Source organism: Scyliorhinus torazame, chromosome 14, assembly GCF_047496885.1.
Source record: "Scyliorhinus torazame isolate Kashiwa2021f chromosome 14, sScyTor2.1, whole genome shotgun sequence".
Lineage (NCBI taxonomy): Eukaryota > Metazoa > Chordata > Chondrichthyes > Carcharhiniformes > Scyliorhinidae > Scyliorhinus > Scyliorhinus torazame.
Window position 1 is genome coordinate 130,450,813 of NC_092720.1, and position 24,363 is coordinate 130,475,175.

Consider the following 24,363-nt stretch of genomic DNA (forward strand, 5'->3'; position numbering starts at 1 on the left):
ACAGATAGTGGTCAAGCTCCCTAACCGTGTACTTTTGATGACCTGCTAGGATAGAGTGACACCTGGAGGGACCTCTTGGAACAATTGACAGCCTTTCTCAGAAGATTGAGTGCTAAATCTTGAAAAGGGTGAGTTTGTTAAAGCCTGAATAAGCTCCCTCAGGCATATCGTGGAGCAGTGATAGCTGTTGCAAAAGTGCTTGATGGACCTCCCCTCCCCCAAGGCTATCATGCGCTTTTTAGGGACGTGTGGTTCCTATCGCAAGGTCACCAGATTTCAGCTGTCCCACTGACAGGCTTGTTACAGAAATAAATGTAGGTAGTGTGGGCAGGGGAGTGTCAAGCAGCTTTTGAGGAGCTGTAAACCACCTTAATAAATAAACTGCCGCTGGTCGGCCCAATTTCAATTAGCCTTTCAAGGTAGCGATTGATGCTAGTGACCTGGGGGTAGTTGCAATCTTGCTCTGAGAAGATGGGTAAGGCAAAGAGAGGCCAAGTGGGGTACTTCTCCAAAAGATTAAATTGACACCAGAAAGGATACTCCGAAGTGGAGAAGATAAATCAAGGACTAATACTGGCTCTTAAACACAGTGAAAGGTAAGTACGCCACAGACACGGAGACCTTTGTGGAAAAATAAAAAACCCAGAATGTCAGGTTATTTGGTTGGTTATTACAGGCCTAAGATTTAAAGATCACTCTCATTACAGGGAAAAACACTGTGACAACCTATGTTTTGTCTCATATTTAATTCGGTCAGAATTACTGAGGTACCAAGATTGTTGAGTATAGCTGTATCAGACAGACTTAAAGAGTGATTGGGTGGCCATGTGTTTTGTGTTTCTTTTTGACACTTTGTAATGAAATGTGCCTCCAAGTCAGGTTTCATTTCCTGTGACATGGAAGTGTAATGAAGATGTGTTAGAATTTTCAGCCTGGAGAGCTGACGTTTCACACTCAATTTAGCTCTGATTTAGTGGGCGGAACTTCTGTCTGCCCTGGAAAGGAAGTGCCGCCTTGGAGACCTGTCGTCCAATCAGACTGTCCGAGAGATGTCCAATCTATACAGGACTAGCACTGTAGTTGGCCAGAAGAGGTACTGCAGTGCTCTGCCTGGAACAAAGTCCCAGGATTGTTCCCAGGGCAAGAGAGTAGGGGATGCCCAGAGCGGTTGGGAGGGGGGGGGGGGGTGGCGGGGGATGATCGTGGCATTATGGGGTACGCCGGGCTGGGAGGTAGGGCCGGAGCACCCAGGGCCTGGAGAGGCGAGCATGCCAAATATGAAGGGGCCTTCTGAGTGAGGCATGTCCCCCCTCCTTTCTGCCTGAGATGGAGATTTGTTTCTTTTTCAGTTTCCCACCCTGCTCCGACCCATACCCAGCAGCCTAAAAATTGAGGCTGGGTGGGAAAAGGCCCTAAAGTGGCCAAACGGTGGCTGCCTAAGGACTTCAGAAAGGGAAAGGGTACGTTTCCCACCCGAGAAATTGGAATCTGAGTGGGAGGGATTCCAGGGTGAATCCCATCCATGCATTTTTCCACTTCCCCCCCCACCCCGTCTCAGAACCTGCCTGGAGGGAGTATAAAATTCGGCCCATAGAATATTAATTTGTAATGTCATCTGTTGGACATATATATTTATAAATACATTGGAATTTTTGAACATAACATTTTGCACTAAGCAAAGGACACTGGCATGCACCGACTACTGAGTTACATTTATGAAGGCCTCAAGCCACTTTATGTGTTGACATTTGCAGATACCTGAGTTATAACCTTCCAAAGTTCTCTCGATTCAGAAGCCAAGCCGTTTGATTGGAAAATTGTGCACATCACTCCACAAGTAAAGGAAAAATAGAGAAAAGAGTGCGAGTTGCAGACCAATGAACCTCACATCTGTTGTTGTGAAATTAGTAGAGTCTATGGGAGTGATTAGGCGACCGCATTGCGCCTAGCGCGAACCTGTTTGCAATTCACCCAGCCCTCACCCGATGGTAAGTAACGGATCTCACCCCAAAATGGTGAGAGTAATATTTAAGCCTAACTTGCATTCATCTCAATTTCATTAACGAGATTGAAGTCGAATGTAGCGGCCACCCAGGAGTTACCCGACTCGCCAGCCGGAGGTCTCACAGGCATTGTTTTGTACTTCTCGACAAAAATGTGAAGCTGGCACAATGGCTAACGAGAGGAAGTGAGGATGTGAGTCGCCCTTTGCTTTTACCAGCATGCAGCTCAAGGGCATCGGAGCTACTACCCCAGTGCTCGGGATGGGTGGGGGGGGGCAGAGGGGGAAGGAGGGCCTCAGCGGGGCGGGGCTTGGTCGGGGGGGAATAAATATTGTGAAGACCCATAACAGGGGCAACCACAGCTGCAGCCTGTCTGTCCTACCAAACTCACCCAGGACAGAGCCCTGCCGCAGCTTCTCTCCTGAAAGTAATTTTCACCGATTTGACTGTGAGCAGCCTCTTGCTTCACAGCTTAAGGCTTTTTCAAATGAAGAATTAGCCTCGTTAGTTGTGAAAGCACGTCCCAAACTCTCAAGCGCCTCCTCGAAAGAACTGGTGTCGTGTCTGAGAGGATAATTAGTGGTCTGGATGTCCTGCAACCTTTGATGCCTGAACCGGCCAACCTTCGGGATCCACACAGGCCGACCTTCGCGACCCACTCCGGCCGACATTGGTACAATTAATAAATCCATACCTTAAAAAATCGTCTTTATACTGCTTTGTGCCCGATCCCGGCTCCTTCTTAATGGCCTGTTCTCCAGAGGCCCTGGAGCTCACACCACCACAGCTTTGTCCTGTTGTGGACCCTCCTGAACAGCTCACACCAGCACTGCTTTGTCCTGCTGTAGATTCTCCTGAGTCACTCTCTCCAGCAGGTTTAGTTGTGAGATCCTGGCCTGTTTGTGTCTCTGGCCCTCTCTTCCTTATAACAAAACGATCCATTTTAAATTTTACTTGTTTTCTGCTGACAAAATGGAGGAATCGCATCGCGCCCAAAGCACGTGACAACAGCGCTCCGGGCAGTGTTGGCCTCGGTGCCACACATTTCTGGCACCATCTCCTGAGCCTGAAGGCATTGGGATTCCCCCCCGTCAGCCTTGCAGTCGCTGGTATGTCGTTGACACCCCCTCCTGAATCTCATGGCTCTGGCCTATCACCTGCATCAGCGCTGGGAGAACCTTGATCAGAGGCTCAACATCTGGCTGGGTCTCAGCTTTGTCCGGGGATCCAACAGACCTCTGAGTGCTGACTCCCTTGGATATTCCTGCCTCCACCTGATGTGCATTAGGAACTGTGTGGTGCTCACCAGATAGTGCTCCCGAAGCCTATCCACTAATGTTGCCTACCGAGATGTGTGTCTGTGCGCTGGGGGAAGGTGGGGATGACAGCTGTGACGCTTTGATGGTGGTCTCTTCGGAGTTCTCCTCCGAGGTGTTCTTTTGCGCGGTGGGGTAGTATGACTCCGTGAGGCCTGGCCTCATCAGATGGAGATCCTGCGAGACAATGGAAATGTGGTCAGTGAGAGGGAAGGGCCATTTTGTCTGACATGAACAAATAATTTTCGACAGGTCATCTGGGTGAAGGGACAGTGGATCCTCACTTCTCTGGCGCAGGCCCACCTCTCTGTCAGTCACTGTTCTCTTCTTGGGCAACCGCGTGATCTCATGGTGTGGGGGGGGTGAGGATTCAGAGCTCTGGGACGCCTCCCCCTGTCTTCACCCTTTCCCTCTTATTGTGGGCTCTCTTCTCTTGCAGGGACAAAGAGATAACATTGTGAGCCATGTGGTAAACTACTGTTGCACCTATATTAGGTGATGTAAGGTAGGACCTGTACTACAGGTTCGCCGGTAATCCCTTACTGCTGGCTCCGCCCAGTAGGCGGAGAATAAATATGCATGTCCTCCATTCAGCAGCCATTTCGCCAGCTGCCGTGGGAGGCCACACATCTTAGAGCAATAAAGCCTCAGTTGTATCCATCTCTAGTCTTTGTTCAATTGATCGTGCATCAAGCCACACACTTGATGGGTCCAGGGGTCTATAGCAGGTGGTATATGTGGACACCACACCTAGACATGAAAGGGTTGTGCTGGTGAGAGCCAAGGGGTTCTGAGGAACAAGCTTGAAGATTGGACGTTGGGACGATGTGAGGTATCAGCTAGTGGATTGGGAGGGAGAAGGTTTATTTTTGAAAATTGAAGGATGGAAGGCAGCACCGATGCCAGGAAGAGAAAGAAGGGAACTTACTCTTGCAGATTGTTGGAGGCCGTTTGTCTTATTCTGAAATTGGATGGTGGTCCTCCTGGTCATGCTGGCCACACTGACAGCCACATCCACTGCCTCTCAGGTGGCATTGCTCACCCTGCTGCTGGTTCTCCGACCCCCTCAGGTAAAAAGGGTGCCCAGCGAGGCGTGAGTTGGGCAAATCATACGGTGAAGGATCCAATAACAAGAACGAAGAACAAAGAAAAGTATAGCACAGGAACAGGCCCTTCGGCCCTCCAAGCCTGTGCCAATCATGGTGCCCTAACTAAAAAAAAAAACTGCCTTCTACCCTTACTCAGTCCTTATCCCTCTATTTCCTCCCTGTTCATGTATCCATCCCGATACCTCTTAAATGTTGCTAATGTGCCTTCCTCCACCACATCCTCTGGCAGCGCGTTCCAGGCACCCACCACTCTCCTATTGAAAAGCTTACCCTGTACATCTCCCTTAAACCTTCCCCCCCTCACCTTGAACCTGTGCATCCTTGAAATTGACACTTCCACGCTTGGAAAAAGCCTCTGACTATCCACCCTGTCTACGCCTCTCATAATTTTGCAGACCTCTATCAGGTCTCCCCTCAGCCTCTGTCTTTCCAGTGAAAACAATCCTAGTTTATTCAACCTCTCCTCATAGCCAACACCCTCAAGACCAGCCAACATCCTGATGAACCATCTTTACATCTCTCTCCAAAGCTTCCACGTCCTTCTGATAATGTGGTGACCAGAATTGCACGCAATACTCCAAATGCTGCCTAACCAAAGTTTTGTATAGCTGCAGCATGATTTTCCAACTTTTATACTCAATGCCCCGTCTGATGAATGCAAGCATGCCATCTGCCTTCTCAATCACCTTGGCCACCTGTGTTGCCAATTTTAGGGAAATGTGGACCTGCACGCCCAGATCCCTCTGTATGTTAATTTTCCTCAGGGTTCTGCCATTTACAATATAATTCAGACCTAGATTTGATTCTCCAAAATGCATCACCTTTTATTTGTCCGGATTAAACTCCATTTGCCATTTCTGTGCCCAAGTCTCCAAACTATCTATATCCTGTTGTATCCTCTGACAGTCCTCAGCACTATCAGTAACTCTACCAAACTTCGTGACATCTGCAAACTTACTAATCAGACCACCCACATTTTCCACCGGATTACTTTTTTACACTACAAACAACGGAGGTCCCAGTACTGATCCCTGCGGCACACCACTAGCTACAGATCTCTATTCAGAAAAACACCCTTCCACCGCCACTCTCTGTCTTTTATAACCAAGCCAGTTCTGTATCCATCTCGCCAGCCCACCCCGAATCCCATTTGAATTTAGTTTTTGTACCAGTCTGCCATGTGGGACCTTGTCACCTTGTCAAATGCCTTACTAAAGTCCACACAAAACAACATTCATAGCCTTTCCCTCATCAGTTTTCTTTGTCACCTCTTCAAAAAATTCAATCAAGTTGGTGAGACATGACCTTCCCCATGCAAAACCATGCTGCCTGTCACTAACTAGTCCATTTTCCTCCAAATGTGCATATAGCCTCAGTAACTTTTCCAAAAGCTTCCCCACCACTGATGTCAGGCTCACCGGCTTATAATTTGCTGGAATGTCTCTGCTTCCTTTCTTAAATAAGGGAATAGCATTGGTTATTCTCCAGTCCTCTGGAACCTCGCCTGTGGTCAAAGACCATGCGATGATAATGCTTAATGTTAATGCTTCAGCTATTTCTTCCCTTGCCTTCCGCAGTAACCTGGGATAGATCCCATCCGACCCCGAGGACTTTTCTACCTTAATGCAATTTAGGATACTCAACACTTCTTCCTTTGATATATTGATGTTTTTAAGAGAGCCCACACACCTATCGGGCAACACGGTAGCCTTGTGGATAGCACAATTGCTTCACAGCTCCAGGGTCCCAGGTTCGATTCCGGCTTGGGTCACTGTCTGTGCGGAGTCTGCACATCCTCCCCGTGTGTGCGTGGGTTTCTTCCGGGTGCTCCGGTTTCCTCCCACAGTCCAAAGATGTGCGGGTTAGGTGGATTGGCCATGGTAAATTGCCCTTAGTGTCCAAAATTGCCCTTAGTGTTGGGTGGGGTTACTGGGTTATGGGGATAGGGTGGGGGTGATGACCTTGAGTAGGGTGCTCTTTCCAAGAGCCGGTGCAGACTCGATGGGCCGAATGGCCTCCTTCTGCACTGTAAATTCTATGATTCTATCCCTGACCTCAACATCCGTCATGTCCTCCTCCCTGCTGATTACCGATAAAAAGTACTCATTAAGGATTTCACCCACTTCCTGTTGTTCCACGCATAACTTCCCTCCATTGTCCTTAAGTGGGCTACTCTTTCTCTTGCTACCCTCTTGCTCCTAATATATACATAAAAAGCCTTGGGATTCTCCTTGACCATATTTGCTAAAGACATTTCATGGCCCCTTTAAGCCCTCCTAATTCCACGTTTAAGTTCCTTCCTCCTTTCACTGTACTCCTCAAAGGTTTCATCAGTTTTTAGATGCCTAGACCTATCATATGCTTCCTTTTTTCTTTTCATAGAATCATAGAATTTACAGTGCAGAAGGAGGCCATTTGGCCCATCGAGTCTGCACCGGCTCTTGGAAAGAGCACCCTACCCAAGGTCAACACCTCCACCCTATCCCCATCACCCAGTAACCCCACCCAACACTAAGGGCAATTTTGGACACTGAGGGCAATTTAGCATGGCCAATCCACCTAACCTGCACATCTTTGGACTGTGGGAGGAAACCGGAGCACCCGGAGGAAACCCACGCACACACGGGGAGGATGTGCAGACTCCACACAGACAGTGACCCAAGCCGGAATCGAACCTGGGACCCTGGAGCTGTGAAGCAATTGTGCTATCCACAATGCTACCGTGCTGCCCCTAACTTACGATTTCCCTTGTCATCCACGGTTCCCGAATCCAGCCATTTCCATCCTTAATTTTTGCGGGGACATGTCAGTCCTGCACTTCAACTGGCCTTTAAAAGCCTCCCACATGTCGGATGTGGATTTGCCCTCAAATAGCCACTCCCAGTCCACATTCCCCAGTTCCTGTCTAATTTAGATGTAATTAGCCCTTGCCCAATTAAGCACCCTCACCCACGGGCCACTCTTGTCCTTATCCATGACTACTCAAAATCTTATGGAATTAAGGTTGCAAAGTCCAAAATGCTTCCCCACTGAAATATCAATCACCTGGCCTGGCTCGTTCCCCAATACCAAGTCCAGTATGGCCCCCTCCCTGGTTGGATTGTCAGTGTACTGTATCAAAAAGCCATCTTGGACACATCTAACAAATTGCTCTTTTTCCGAGCCCCTAGCTGTAAGGGACTCCCAGTCAATACGGGGGAAGTTAAAATCACCCATTACAACATCCTGCTTTTTTGACATCTTTTCAGTATCTGACTACACAACTGCTCCTCTGTCTCCTGCGGGCTGTTGGTAGGTCTGTAGTACACTCCCAACATTGTGATTTTGACCTACTTATTCCTGAGCTCCACCCATAATGCCTCACTACAAGATCCCTCCAATGTGTCCTCCCTCAACACAACTGTGATCTGCTCCCTAATCAGCAATGCAACTCCCCCATCTCTTTTGTTTCCCCTTCTATCCCGTCTAAAACAATGATATCCCGGAATGTTAAGCTGCCAGTTCTGTCCCTCCTTTAACCATGTCTCTGTAATTGCAATTACATCACAGTTCTATGTAGTAATCCAGGCTCTCAGTTCATCTGTTTTACCTCTTATAATTGAGATGTCGACATAATGTCGAGATTGACATATGAGCTCATTTATGGGACTAAGTGCGGTTGAATGCGGCCAACGTGAAACACCCTGCCAGACTCGCCAAAAATGACATTAGAAATGTTTCTGCTAAATCACACCGTATAATTCAGGATAGTATGACAGACACCCTGGAAAATTGGAGGCTATCAGAGAAAGCCACATTGGATTTGTAAAGGGCAGGTCATGTCTGACAAACCTAATTGAATTTCTTACATTAACTCGTGAACATATGGGGCGGGATTCTCCGATCTTGAGACTAAATGTTGATGCCGGGGAAGGATTTGTGGAGTTCCACGACAGCAAAACTGGCACCGAACCTGGATCGATTCAGCGAATGTGGAGGGGTTAGTGTTGTCAATCGGCATCAGAGTCACCAATAATGTTGCCAATTAATAATGATGCTCTTTAGAGTCGCCAGGTATCAAATGATACCAACACAAGGCTTTACTGGATATCGATCAAAGGACCACACCACACAACCAGTTAGTCAGTTCAAGTTCAAAGATGGTTTATTTACACGCAAGGATTCCTTCAACATGCAACACAAAACACTACAAGTTAAATTACACCTAACAACTACAATAACCTATACTTAACTTCAGGGCAACCGGCTCTATGCAAATGGACAAGGCCTTTGTCCGGACCTTGCGTGGGTGGGTGGAAGAAGTGGCTCTGTTTCTGCTGGGCTCATCCGTCTGGTAGCGATCGTTGGTCTTGAACTTGTCTGTCTGGTTGTTATGCTGCACTTGGGTTGGCAGAGGCCGGATCCAAGAGAGACTGAGCACATGGCTGTGTCTCTTCTTATCCCTCTGGGGTTTCACACTCTTTGGGGCGGTCCTTAACATGGACCCAATAATTATGCAGGTTTCGATCACTGCCTTCGATTTTGGGCAATAAAGGGGTGGGTGGGCATGTCCCTAGCGGTGATTGATCTTGGCTGTTTGCGCTCCCTGAGTAAAGGGAGTGGCGCTGATCAGTCTGTGGCTGTATCGGTTTCTTGAGTACAGTTCTTTTGTTCTGGGGAAACGGGCCATTAGAATGCAAACGAGCGGGGGTTTAGATCGTGTCTAGCTATCTGGCTTGCAAATACACACACAAGCTCTCAGTCTGTCTGAGTCCTGAGTCTGTCTGAGTCCATAATTTCCATGGTCCTTTGCAGGTGGCCATCTGAGATGGCTACATCCCGTCCTCTTGATCCTGAACGCGAAGCATGGTGGATCACATTGTTTATCCCTTATCCATCCCTGATGTGCCGGTTACCCTTGGTTTAGGGCGGCACGGTAGCACAGTGGTTAGCATTATCGCTTCACAGCTCCAGGGTCCCAGGTTCGATTCCCGGCTTGGGTCACTGTCTGTGTGGAGTCTGCACGTTCTCCCCGTGTGTGCGTGGGTTTCCTCCGGGTGCTCCGGTTTCCTCCCACAGTCCAAAGACGTGCAGGTTAGGTGGATTGGCCATGATAAATTGCCCTTCGTGCCCACAGGGGTTGGGTGGGGTTGCTGGGTTACGGGCATGGGGTGGTGTTGTGGGCTTAGGTAGGGTGCTCGTTCCAAGGGCCGGTGCAGGCTCGATGGGCCGATGGCCTCCTTCTGCACTGTAAATTCTATGTTCTATGTTCTATGTTCAAGGACAGGTTCTACACTACTCTGTCCTATGTTTTTGGAGCATTTACCTAACATTTTTATTAACACATCATACATTCATAATTTCTAACGGGTCCCCATAAAACATTTCATTGTTCCGCACAATTGAATATCTAACTAACACTATCTAAGCTACTCTCATGCTGCTGGCAAATATCAAAAAGAACTTACGTACAATACAAGATTTCAAAACAGCAGCATCACATTCCTGCTTAATCCATCAATGTTAGAGAGGTATATGGTCTTTATTTTTATCAGCGATTACAGTGTCGGTTGAGTTGGGTGAATTCCAAAGAAGGGGGCTCGGAGTCTATATATCGGGGAGCGGGAGGCTCTTTTTTGCCATTTGCGGAGTCTAAGTGTCTGGGTGATACTCCAGATTATTGCAATTGCAGAAGGGCCTCTACTGTGTATGAAAGCGGGATACCATTTGGCAATGTTTTCGCACCAATTGGGGGTTTCAGTGTCTATCTCTATGTGTGGCCAGGCTAGGGGTGTCATGTTGTGTGGTGGTGTTCAGGGCCGGTGTGGTGTGGGGTACAGAGGCGTGTAACGCGTGCAGTTGTTGGAGTCCAGTGATGATCACAATGTCGGTCATCAGTCCTCTCTTTATCTTGTCTTCTGTCTTCCATTTTCCATATATTCCTGGGGGTGCAAGCATAATATCTGTTATTATCTTTGGTTAATATCTTGTTTATTTGTCTTTCTCTCCTTAACTTCAAGTACCCATTAGAATCGTCACCATGTGTGACTCCCTCATTTTTTTTTTGAAATAACATTTTGAGAGATAAGACATTGCCAAAAAAAATGTCTTTGTAAGTACAGAGATTCTCGCAGTTGGTGGTCGATGCGGGGAGTGGGCGGACAATTTCTCCGTCCAGTCTTTCCTTTACTGCAACTAGTGATGGCTCAGGCTCATCTTACTAGCCAAATTTTAGGGCGGCCAGTTTTATAGAGTTTTGTCCTCCCAGGGTCCAGAGGTAGTTCGCGTGTAGCAGCATATATGGCAACCGAGTGTGTCAAACGTGTAAATAGCAGGTGGGGAACGACCAGAGGGTCGCGGAAGGTAAAGGGATGAGTCTACAGACTGTGGCAAAGGGCATTCTTTAAACCACAATGAAAGAGCAGCGAAGGGAAAACTAAGACCTGCCAAAGACAGTGCAAAGTGTAAAGAACCATTGCAGAATACTTGAAGTGACAGGAACATGAGGTACGCGTGGGCCGCGGCAGGGCAAGAATGGGTGGGATCCCCGGGTTGGGCGGTGATCAGTGCCGTTGCTCCACTACCCGAGCTTAACTGACTGGATGCATTTGGGGTCCTCAGGCAGGGCGGGGATTAGTGGCGTTGTTCCCTACCTGGGTGACCTGAATGAGCGGAAAGAATTTGTAACACATGTGAGATCCAACAATTGTTCCTTTAATGGCCATTGGTCAGTAAATGGCGTTGGAAGAGTAACTATGACTGCATCAAGAAATTGGGTGTCAGGCTGACATTAATTAAAACCATGTAACAAGAAGAAAGAAAGAAGGAAAATAAAAAGGCGGGCAGGCTCCATCAGAAAGTAGGACAAATGCTTCTTATGCGTCTTTTTCTCATCATCTGGACACCTCAGGGTTCTGTATCAAAAAGCATTGTAAAAGGATTACCATAACCAGAGACAGAATCTGAATCATCACCATCTCCCGGTTGCCAGACTTGTGTCTGCCGTTTTTGTGCTGTGGCCGCGTGGGCCGTCATGGAATCCGAATCGTCATGTCTAACCAGTCTACAAGAGTTGTTGCGGTGCCAAAAAGTGGTTAATTTGTCATGAGGCGTAGGGGCGGTGGTAGTGAAGGGCAAGTTACTGTTGTCAGGCGGCGGCGGTGGCTCTGGCTGTGGAAGGGGATATAGGGGCCAAACATGTCTTGGTCGTGATACCGGGGGCTGGAGTGACTGGGGCCAGAGAGGTTGTACCAGTGGTCAGTGAGCGTGGTCAATTCGGGGAGGCTGGCACTGTTGTCGGAGTCAAGCTCAAGGTGGAAGGTCGTACCTGTGGGCAGAGACAAGGTTGGGTCTGTGGCCATGGACGTGCTGGCAGGGCTGGGGAGGATTGGACTAGGTTGTCGATGGGCGGGGCGGAATCATCTGCTATTGCTAGGGAGATGTGGTGGGAGTAGCTACATTGGGTTCCATAGACTTTGAGCTGGTTGATGTGGAACCAACCAGTTTTACCATTGGGGTATGTTATCTTGTATGCAGAGGGGCTTACTTTGTCCGAAATGGAGTAGGGTCCTGAAAATTTGGGGGAGAGGAAAGAACTGGGATTGTAAAGGGAAACCATTACTTGCTGACCGACTGTGTACTCTACGGGGCAGACGGTTTTGTCAAAGCAGTCTTTACTCTGCTTCCTTATAGCGCAGAGTCAGACAGCTGCAGCGAGCTGTGCTGCTTTAATACTGTCTGTGACTTGTTGGACCGCTTTTTCATGGGTGAGGGCGGTGACTGTGGGGCTTGCCAAATTGAGACCTAATAAATATATAATTGCTTTCATGGGCCGTCCGGTCATGAGAGTGTGGGGGGTGAAACCTGTGGAACTGGAAACGGTGTTCCGAATAAACATAAGGGCAAATGTGAGGACTGTGTCCCACGTGGTATTGTTCTGTTGCATCATCTTCCTAATGGTCGCTTTTAAAGTTCGATTCAGTCTCTCGACAATGCCACTGGATTGTGGGTGATACGCGATGTGAAATTTTTGTTTGATTCGTTAGGACATTTTGCATGACTCTGCCGGTGAAGTGGGAACCTTGGTCTGACTCAATGCTGCGGGAGAGTCCCCAGCGTGTAAATATCTGTTGGGTCAAAATCTTAGCTGTGGTCTTTGCAGTGTTTGTCCGTGAGGGAAATGCTTCGACCCATTTTGTAAAGGTGTTGATTGCCACTAATACGTATTTGAAACCATTTCTGCAAGGGGGGAGGGGGCCAATGTAGTCGAGTTGCAAATTTGTCCAAGGGCCATTAACAGGTCGGGTGTGTCTCATTTGTCCCTTCTTGGAGTACCTTTCAGGATTTTTCTGTGCCCAGATATATATATTCTCAACATAATGTGTTACATCGGATTTTAAAGTGGGCCACCAGCACAAAAATCTTAAATGGGTAATGGTATTGTCTATCCCCTGATGTCCGTGTCCTTCATGAAACTGGTAAATTATCTGGTTTCTGTCCTGGGTGGGGACCACATAAATTCCATTTTTCAAAACTATACCGTCCTGTACCGTCAGTGAGTCCTTGCATTTGTCATAGGGGGCTGGGAAGTTACCGTCTAAAACTTGTTTGGGAGTGTCGCCTGCCTTTTGGGCCTGGGATAGATCCTCAATATTGATCTGAGAAACCTGGACTGCGTGTATTTGGTTGTCAAAAGTGACTGTGGCAGGAACGGTGATGGCGTCTCACTTTAATAATACCGTACGTGCGGTCTTTAGCTGTCCTAAGAATGTGTTTCAACAATGGGGCTGAGGGTAGGGGTTTACCATCAGCGGATACGAATCCTCGAGATTCCCACAGGGGCAGGAATTCTGTCAAGCTATTGCACACATATAAACTGTCCGAATGTATGTCTGCGGGGGTTGGAAAGGAATCGAGGTGCTGCACTACATATGCTATGGCTGCTAGTTCTGCTGCTTGTGATCCTAGGTGGCCGGGCAATTTTAAAGATATTTCTTCTAAAGCGCGTCCCTGCGCGTCTTCTACATAAATTCCACAACCAGTTATTTTCTTTTCATTTTCTATTGTGGAGGAACCGGTGACATAAATCTTGAAAGCGTTGTCTATGGTGTGTGGATTCTGCGTTTTACTGCCTGCTCGTGTGTGCAGTGACTTCGTAATAAAGGATCCTGTGTGGTGTTGGACTGCTATGATCTGGCACTCATGTGGGGTCCCTGCAGACTGAAGGTTATCTGCTAGAAATGTGTGGGTCTTTGTACGTTTGACTGTAATGTCCCTTCCTTGTAACAACAGTGTCCAGCGAGCTGCTCGGACCTGGCTGACTGAACCGTCCTTTAACATACCATCTAACAATAGTTGCGTGGGGGTGTGCTCGGTTAAAATCATTACTGGGTTAAGGCCTGTGATGTATGCAAAATACTGCACTGCCCAAAAGACTGCAAGCAAGTGCCGTTCGCAGGCTGTAAATCCTTGCTCTACGGGATCTAAAAGTCGCGAGGCATAGGCTACGAGTCCTAAGCGGTCATGCCTTTCCTGTAGGAGTACTGCTGATAGGGTTCAGTTGGTGGTTGCCACTTCTATGGCATAGAGAGAGCGTGGGCCTGGAACTTGCAAAGCGGGGGCTGTGCCTAGGGCACGTTTTAATTCATCAATGGCGTCTGTGTGCTGAGGAAGCCATTCCCATGAGGCGTTCTTTTTAAGGAGCTCTGAGAGTGGGGCTGCTTTTGTGGCAAAACCATCTATATGGTTCCTACAATATCCAACTAATCCTACAAATGACCGGAGTGCAGTGATATTGCGGGGCAGGGCAAATTAACTATTGACTCAATTCGCTTCTGTTCGATCTCTATCGTCCCGTGGGTGATAATGGTGCCTAAATAAAAGACCTTTTCTTTTAAGATCTGGGCTTTTTTGGGGTTGACCTTGCATCCAATGGATTGCAAAAGACCTAGTAATTCCGAAAGAAGCTTTACATGCTCTTCTTTAGTGTCCGTTTGTAGGAGTAAGTCGTCCACATTCTGTATAAGGCATTCGGGGCGGGAAAATTTGGAAAGTCCGTTGGCCATCTGTTGGTGGAAAATGGAGGGGGAGTTGTGGAATCCTTGCTGGAGGCATGGCGTATATTGCTGCCCTTGAAATGTGAACTCAAACTTATATTGACAGGTCTTGTCTAGCGGGATGGACCAAAAGCCATTGCTGATGTCCAGCACTGTGAAGTACTTTGCCTGTACTCCCTGTTTGAGCATGGTCTCGGGACTCGTGGCAATGGTGGGGGCTGCTAAAGGGGTGAACTTGTTAAGTTCTCGGTAATTGATTGTCAGTCGCCAAGAACCATCGGGTTTTTCACGGGCCAAATTGGGGCATTATTTGTTGAGGCTACCGGCCGAATTACTCCTTGATCTAATAAGCTATTGATGACTTTTGAAATCTCACCCTCGGATTGCTGTGGGAACCATATTGCTTCTGTGGCTTAGGATCGGAACCTGAAATTGTGACCATTTCTGGGATTGTCCCACATCATGTTTGTGTTGGGAGAAGGGAGCTTTATGTTTTCTGAGGACCCCTCTAATTGTCTGGTTGGTACTAATTGTTTGCAGATCAAACCAATTGTCTCCTACTGAGCAAATCCTATGTTCATAGTCCCCTACTGTGAGCATAGCGGGGGCTCTCGCTGCTTTGGCCATTCTCCATAAACATCTATTCACAGGATCAAAGGAAAGGTTGTGGGAGCTCATAAAATCAATTCCTAGAATGTGCTCGGCTGTTTGGGGCGAGTCAACTAAAACAATGGGGTGCCTGGTGCTTATGGTTCCTATCTGAATATCTATGGGGGCTGAGATGTATCCCTGCTGTACGTGTCCGGTAAATCCACTAAGGGTGATGGTGTCTGTGGTGGGCCATTTGTCACGCTGGAACATTGTGGAGGAGTTTAAAGTGGTGCGGGACCCTCCAGTGTCCCAAAGAAATTCTACTGGATGTCCCCGGACTGTGCCTGTGACTACTGGTCTGCCTGATTTGTCCCAGAGTGTGTCGCAGACCCAAGTTGGGGAGTCCGAACACCGTCAATCTGTGCTGTTGATTGTTGAATTATCTGAACGGACGCTAACACTATGTATGGGCCTAACATTGGGCCTGGTTGTTGGCGGCGTTGCTGGTTCGAAGGGTTTTGTCTCCATTCGCTGGCGTAATATCCCATGTGGCCACAATTATAGCAACCTCATGGTGCCTGTGCTCTGGGGTGCTGTCCTTCATGTCTACCCTCATTTATCCATGCTGGGTCCTGGTTAGTCCTGACTGGGTGCATATTTGCTTCTACCTGTTCCTGATCTGCCTTCCTGTGTAGGGATTGTTCCCAAGCTCTGGAGAGTCTCTTTAATACCCACACTTCATTGTGTGTGTGGTCTGCGGGGTCGTAATTCACACAAGCCTTTTGACCTACTTCTGTGGCGTGGGAGACTAAAGTGCGGGCCCATTTAATGGTGATGTCCTCATTTAAGTGTGCGCGGTTGAAATTCCCAAATACTGCTTTAAAATGGATCCAAAGGCGACCTGTAAATGCGGTCGGATGCTCTCCCTTCTTTTGCCTACAATGGTTTAAGCCTTCTTTTTTAAAAAAATATATTTAATTCAAATTTTTTCGGCCAAACAAAACAGTACAAAAATTTTTTCCTTTTACAACAATAAAACAATATAAATAATAGTGACCGTTTTTAACAAATAAATAAATAATATATAAACTAAATGGCAACTGCCATAACATAATATTAACTCTCCCAAATAATAAAGTCAAACAAGCCAATATACATATCCAAGTAAAAATATCCATACAAAACTCCCCTGAGGATCCACCCTCGCCCTCCCCTCGCCCCCCTCGCCCCCCCCCCCCACCCCTGGGTTGCTGCTGCTACTTTCCCAGTTCCTTTATCGTTCTGCGAGGTAGTTAATGAACGGTTGCCACCACCTGGTGAACCCTTGAGCCGAACCTCTTAGTGCAAACTTTATCCGTTCCAGTTTTATAAACCCTACCATGTCGTTTATCCAGCCCTCCACACCCGGGGGTTTAGCTTCCTTCCACATTAACAATATCCTTCGCCGGGCTACTAGGGACGCAAAGGCCAAAACATCAGCCTCTCTCGCCTCCTGCACTCCCGGCTCTTCTGCAACCCCGAATATAGCCAACCCCCAGCTTGGCTCGACCCGGACCCCCACCACCTTCGAAAGCACATTTGCCACCCCCACCCAGAACCCATGCAGTGCCGAGCATGACCAAAACATGTGGGTGTGGTTCGCTGGGCTTCTCGCGCATCTCCCGCACCTATCCTCTACCCCGAAAAATTTACTGAGCCGTGCTCCGGTCAAGTGCGCCCTGTGCAAGACCTTGAATTGTATCAGGCTAAGCCTGGCACACGAGGATGAAGAGTTTACCCTGCATAGGGCATCTGCCCACAGCCCCTCTTCGATCTCTTCCCCCAGCTCTTCTCCCCATTTTCCCTTCAGCTCATCCACCATGATCTCCCCCTCGTCTCTCATTTCCCTGTATATATCTGACACCCTACCTTCCCCCACCCATGTCCCCAAAATCACTCTATCCTGAATCTCCTGCGTCGGGAGCTGCGGAAATTCCCTCACCTGTTGCCTCACAAAAGCTCTCAATTGCATATACCGAAATGCATTCCCCTGGGGCAACCCATATTTTTCCGTCAGCGCTCCCAGACTTGCAAACGTCCCGTCTAGGAACAGATCCCTCAGTTGCACACTCCCTGCTCTCTGCCATGTTCTAAATCCCCCACCTATTCTCCCCGGGACAAACCTATGATTATTCCTTATCGGGGACCGCACCGAGGCACCGGTCATTCCCTTATGCCGTCTCCACTGCCCCCAAATTTTCAGCGTTGCCACCACCACTGGACTTGTGGTGTATTTCTTCGGGGAGAACGGCAACGGCGCCGTTGCCAACGCTTGTAGGCTGGTTCCTTTACAGGACGCCATTTCCAGTCTCTTCCACGCCGCTCCCTCCCCTTCTCCCATCCACTTACACACCATTGAGATATTGGCGGCCCAATAATAATCACTTAAGCTCGGCAGTGCCAGTCCCCCCCTATCCCTGCTATGCTGCAAAAACCCCTCCTCACTCTCGGGGTCTTCCCAGCCCACACAAAGCTCATAACACTCTTCTCAATTTTTTGGAAAAAAGGTCTCGTAACCATCACCAGCACTGGTACACAAAAAGAAATCTCGGGAGGTCTACCATTTTGACCGCCTGCACCCTGCCCACCAGTGACAGGGACACCATGTCCCATCTCTTAAAATCCTTCTCCATCTGTTCCACCAATCGTGTTAAATTAAGCCTATGTAGGGTTCCCCAGTTCCTGGCTATCTGGATCCCTAAGTACCGGAAATCTCTTGTTACCCTCCTCAGCGGTAAATCATCTATTCCCCTGCTCTGCTCCCCCGGATGCACTCTTCCCCATATTCAATTTGTACCCCGAAAATTCCCCAAACTCCCTGAGTGTCCACATTATCTCAGGCATCCCCTCCACTGGGTCCGCAACATACAGCAATAGATCACTTGCATACAGTGATACCCGGTGTTCTTCTCCTCCCCTGAGTACTCCCCTCCACTTCCTAGAGCCCCTCAGTGCTATGGCCAGTGGCTCAATTGCCAATGCAAACAGTAACGGAGACAGGGGGCACCCCTGCCTCGTCCCTCTATAAAGACGGAAGTAGTCAGACCTCTGCCTGTTCGTGATCACACTTGCCACCGGGGCCCTATATAGCAGCTGTACCCATCCAATAAACCCTTCCCCAAAACCAAATCTCCTCAACACTTCCCACAGATAGTCCCACTCCACTCTGTCGAATACTTTCTCGGCGTCCATCGCCACCACTATCTCCGCCTCCCCCTCTGGTGGGGGCATCATCATCACCCCTAGCAGCCTCCGTCTGTTCGTGTTCAGCTGTCTCCCCTTAACGAACCCAGTTTGATCCTCGTGGACCACCCCCGGGACACAATCCTCTATCCTCGTCGCCATCGCCTTGGCCAGGAGCTTAGCATCTACGTTCAAAAGGGAAATGGGCCTGTAGGACCCACACTGCAGCGGGTCTTTTTCCTTCTTCAAAAGTAACGATATCGTCGCCTCTGACATAGTCGGGGGCAACTTCCCCCTTTCCCTGGCCTCATTAAAGGTTCTCGTCAAAAGCGGGGCCAGTAGGTCCATATATTTCCTATAAAATTCCACCGGGAACCCATCCGGTCCCGGGGCCTTCCCCGCCTGCATGCTCCCAATCCCCTTTACCACCTCCTCCATCTCAATCTGTGCTCCCAGTCCCGCCCTCTCTTGCTCCTCCACCTTCGGGAATTCCAGCTGATCCAGGAAACACATCATTCCCTCCTTCCCTTCCGGGGGCTGAGCCTTATATAACCTCTCATAGAATGCCTTGAACACCCCGTTCACTCTCTCCACTCCCCGTTCCATCTCTCTCTCCTCATCTCTCACCCCACCTATCTCCCTCGCCGCTCCCCTCTTCCTCAATTGGTGGGCCAGTAGCCGACTCACCTTCTCTCCATACTCATACTGTACACCCTGTGCCCTCCTTCACTGTGCCTCTGCCTTACCCGTGGTCAGCAGGTCAAATTCCACATGTAACCTTTGTCTTTCCCTGTACAGTCCCTCCTCCGGTGCCTCTGCATATTGCCTGTCCACCCTCAGAAGTTCTCTCAACAATCGCTCCCTTTCTTTACCCTCTTGCTTCCCTTTATGTGCCCTTATGGATATCAGTTCCCCTCTGACCACCGCCTTCAGCGCCTCCCAGACCACTCCCACCTGAACCTTTCCATTGTCATTAAGCTCCAAGTACCTTTCGATACACCCCCTCACCCTTAGACATACCCCCTCATCCGCCAATAAGCCCATATCCATTCTCCAGAGTGGGTGCTGTTCTTTTTCCTCTCCTACCTCCAGGTCTACCCAATGTGGAGCATGGTCCGAAATGGCTATGGCCGTATACTCCGTCCGTGTCACCTTCGGAATCAGTGCCCTTCCCAAAACAAAAAAGTCTATCCGTGAATATACCTTGTGAACATGGGAGAAAAATGAGAACTCCTTACTCCTAGGCCTAATAAATCTCCAGGGGTCTACTCCTCCCATCTGCTCCATGAAGTCCTTGAGCACCCTGGCCGCTGCCGGCCTCCTCCCGGTCCTGGACCTCGACCGGTCCAGCCCTGGATCAAGCACCGTATTGAAGTCTCCCCCCATTACCAACCTTCCCGCCTCCAAGTCCGGGATACGCCCCAACATGCGCCTCATAAAGTTTGCATCATCCCAGTTCGGGGCGTATACGTTCACCAGAACCACCGCCTCCCCTTGCAATCTGCCACTCACCATCACATATCTACCCCCACTATCCGCCACTATGGTCTTTGCCTCAAACAGTACCCGTTTCCCCACTAAGATAGCCACCCCCCTATTCTTCGCATCCAAACCCGAATGAAACACCTGCCCCACCCATCCTCTACGTAGTCTGACCTGGTCTATCAGTTTCAGGTGCGTCTCCTGCAACATAACCACATCTGCCTTTAATTTCTTTAGGTGTGCGAGTACCCGTACCCTTTTAATCGGCCCGTTCAGCCCTCTCACGTTCCACGTGATCAGCCGGGTTGGGGGGCTCTTTACCCCCCCCCCCTTGCCGACTAGCCATCCCCTTTTTTAACCCAGCTCCTCACCCGATTCTCACGTACCTGTATATCCCACCGACGGTGCCCCCCCGTCTCGACCACCCCGTCCCATAACAGCTCCCCGTTCTCCTTAGCAGCAGCAACCCAGTTAACTCCCCCCCCCTCCGCTAGATCCCCCTCTAGCGTAGTTGCATCCCCCATGTTGCTCCCAGAAGTCAGTGAACTCTGGCTGACCTCGGCTTCCCCCTTTGCCCTCGGCCCCTCACTGTGCGAGGCCCCCTCCTTCCTGCGTCCCTGTTCCCGCCACAATTACCATAGCGCGGGAGCAAAGCCCGCGTTTCCCACTCGGCCCCACCCCTAATGGCGCATTTCCCTTCTCCTTCCCCTTTCCTTCCCACCGGCGCCCACAGTTCCTCATACCCCCCCCCTCCCCAACGAGGGGAAAAGAGAAAAGTTACAGGATTGAAAAATTAACAAATTGAAAAATCATCCCCCCCCTTTCTAGCCCCACATAATCACCCCACCACTTTATCCCAGAAGCTCTTTCTCTCGCCAGACTATTCCAGCTTCTCGTCCACAATGAATGTCCACGCCTCTTCTGCCGTCTCAAAGTAGTGGTACTTCCCTTGGTGTGTGACCCACAGTCTCGCCGGTTGTAACATTCCAAATTGAACCTTCTTTTTGTGAAGCACCGCCTTAGCCCGATTGAAACTTGCCCTCCTTCTCGCCACCTCCGCACTCCAATCCTGGTATACGCGGATCACCGCGTTCTCCCACCTACAGCTCCGAGTTTTCTTCGCCCATCTGAGGACCACCTCCCAGTCGTTGTAGCGGAGAAACCTCACCACTATAGCTCGAGGTATTTCTCCTGCCTTTGGTCTTCGCGCCAAAACTCGATAGGCTCCCTCCACCTCCAAAGGGCCCGTCGGGGCCTCCGATCCCATTAGCGAGTGAAGCATCGTGCTTACATATGCCCCGAAGTCTGCCCCCTCTGCGCCTTCGGGAAGACCCAGGACTCTTAAATTCTTCCTCTTCGAATTATTCTCCAGTGCTTCCAACCTCTCCACACACCTTTTGTGCTGTGCCTCGTGCGTCTCTGTCTTCACCACCAGGCCCTGTATTTCATCTTCGTTTTCAGCAGTCTTTGCCTTCACGACCCGAAGCTCCAGCTCCTGGGTCCTCTGCTCCTCCTTTAGCCCTTCAATCGCCTGTAATATCGGGGCCAACACCTCCTTCTTCAACTCCTTCTTCAGCTCTTCCACACAGCGCCGCAGGAACTCTTGTTGCTCCGGGCCCCATAACAAACGGCCACCTTCCAACGCCATCTTGCTTCGAGCTTCCCTTCCTTGCCGCTGCTCCAGAGGATCTTCTGCAATCCGGCCGCTATCCTCTCCTTTTTCCATGTGTGTCCGGGGGGATTCCCTTCTAGTTTACCGCACAGTGATTTTGGCCATTTGAATTGCCATTGGGGCTCCTATCTAGAGCCCAAAAGTCCAACGGGAGGTGCCGAAACGTGCGACTCAGCTGGTCATTGCCGCACCCGGAAGTCCGGTTTAAACCTTCTACTGGCTCTCCTTTGTTGTACCCGATCACATCTAAAATGGTCGTTTTCATCCCCTGTAGGGTTCCTCCTCTTACATTCTGGGGTTCTGGCAAAGCTGAGCTGACGGACTGGTCAAGGCTCATTACTATGAATTTAACTTCCTCCCTTTCGTCTAGACTGTACATAACCTTTTGCTGGAGTACTCTCTCAAAGAAATAATGGGCGTCTGCGGTGGGTTCGAATAGATAAATTTTAGCGCAGGCATCTCACAATTGGGTGATGGATAATGGAGTGGTGTAAATGCAATCAGGCTCCTCCCGATCCGATGACTTGCGCAGTGTGGTGACCGGATTCATGGGGGTGTGTGCTGCCTGTGCAGTTGGTGGTGCAGGTGCTTTCCTTTTCGGGGTATGGGGGGGGCTCTATTGTGATTTTTTGTGTCCTCCACATATCTCTGGGCGGTTTCATTTAGTTCTTGCCAATTGGGGGCACCTTCCTCATCTACATTTTGTCCAAAAGTATACCTAAATCTATTTTGCACTGAAAGCAGTGACTGCAACTTCTCTATTTGTTGTCTACAATTCGCGTGGTCTACTGTGCTCTGTCTTTGTTCTGTAGTGGGGCTATGGAACGCTCGTAAAGCTGCCTTTAAATCCGCACATTGACTCGTTAACTGTGCTACCTGCTGTTCTGTCTCTTCTCGTACCAAGACTGCAGGCTGTGTATCTTGGTAGGCTTTATCGTACTGGGTTTGAAAGCTGCTAAGGTGAACTAAACAAGATTGGTGTGTCCGTTTGACATCAGCCATCTCTTTATCTTTAGCTGCCAACTGATCCCGGAGTTGCTCAATAATCTTTTCGCTTTCACTATTGTTTCCCTCATTCTTCTCATCTTTCTCAACGAGCTGCCTGCGTAGCGTCCTCACGACCTCCTCTGTGCCTCACAACTGTGCCAAACAGGACACTATTGCCATCGGCTTTCGCACTTTCGCTGCATTTTTCTTATGCACCTCGGTTAGGTTGTCCCACCAAGTTTGTCCTATGCTTCCTGGACCTGACTCTTCATTTGAACAAGTATCAGACCAAAGGGGCCATCCTTTCCCCTTTAAATACTTCCTCAACTCTTCTTCCCATATGGGGCACTGCTCTGCTCTTTTGGTTGCTGTGACCTCGGGTTCCTGTGGGTTCATTAAATGTTCCATCGCCTTGGTGGTGATTGCTTCTAATATCTCTATTCCTACCGTTCTGTTTCCTATTGTTAATTTGGGACAGGGGGATAAGGCGGCGATTTGAACTACGGGTATGGCCTAAGCCATTTTCCGGTTCACAATTCCCCCGATAGTTTTGACACAATCTAACGAGTTTACCTTATATCCCTGTTAATACGCATGCCGGTTAGTATGCACTTCTGAAATTCGGTGATTTGGTCGATATGGGGCTTGCACTTGTGGTTCTTTCTCTTTCACGCAATTGGATTTCAAAGTTTGTGGGTTCTCTCGGAGTGACAAAATCACTTCTAATTCGAGTCCCGTCCATGAGGTCATGTTGCAGCTGTACAAAACGCTGGTGCGGCCGCATTTGGAGTATTGCGTGCAATTCTGGTCACCGCATTATAGGAAGGATGTGGAAGCATTGGAAAGCGTGCAGAGGAGATTTACCAGAATGTTGCCTGGTATGGAGGGAAGATCTTATGAGGAAAGGCTGAGGGACTTGAGGCTGTTTTCGTTAGAGAGAAGAAGGTTAAGAGGTGACTTAATTGAGGCATACAAGATGATCAGAGGATCAGATAGGGTGGACAGTGAGAGCCTTTTTCCTCGGATGGTGATGTCTAGCACGAGGGGACATAGCTTTAAATTGAGGGGAGATAGATATAGGACAGATGTCAGAGGTAGGTTTTTTACTCAGAGAGTAGTAAGGGCGTGGAATGCCCTGCCTGCAGCAGTAGTGGACTCGCCAACACTAAGGGCATTCAAATGGTCATTGGATAGACATATGGACAATAAGGGAATAGTGTAGATGGGCTTTAGAATGTTTCACAGGTCGGCGCAACATCGAGGGATGAAGGGCCTGTACTGTGCTGTAATGTTCTATGTTCTAATAATGTTGCCAATTAATAATGATGCTCTTTAGAGTCGCCAGGTATCAAATGATACCACCACAAAGCTTTACCGGATATCGATCGAAGGACCACACAACCAGTTAGTCAGTTCAAGTTCAAAGATGGTTTATTTACACACAAGGATTACGTCGACATGCAACACAAAACACTACAAGTTAAACTACACCTAACAACTACAATAACCTATACTTAACTTCAGGGCAACCGGCTCTATGCAAATGGACAAGGCCTTTGTCCGGACCTTGCGTGGGTGGGTGGAAGAAGTGGCTCTGTTTCTGCTGGGCTCATCCGTCTGGTAGCGATCGTTGGTCTTGAACTTGTCTGTCTGGTCGTTATGCTGCACTTGGGTTGGCACAGGCCGGATCCAAGAGAGACCGAGCACATGGCTGTGTCTCTTCTTATCCCTCTGGGGTTTCACGCTCTTTGGGGCGGTCCTTAACTTGGACCCAATAATTCGACAGGCTTCGATCACTGCCTTTGATTTTGGACAATAAAAGGGCGGGTGCCTTGATGGCTGGGCATGTCCTTAGCGGTGATTGACCTTGGCTGTTAGGGCTCTCTGAGAAAAGGGAGTGGCGCTGATCAGTCTGTGCCTGTATCAGTTTCTTGAGTACAGTTCTTT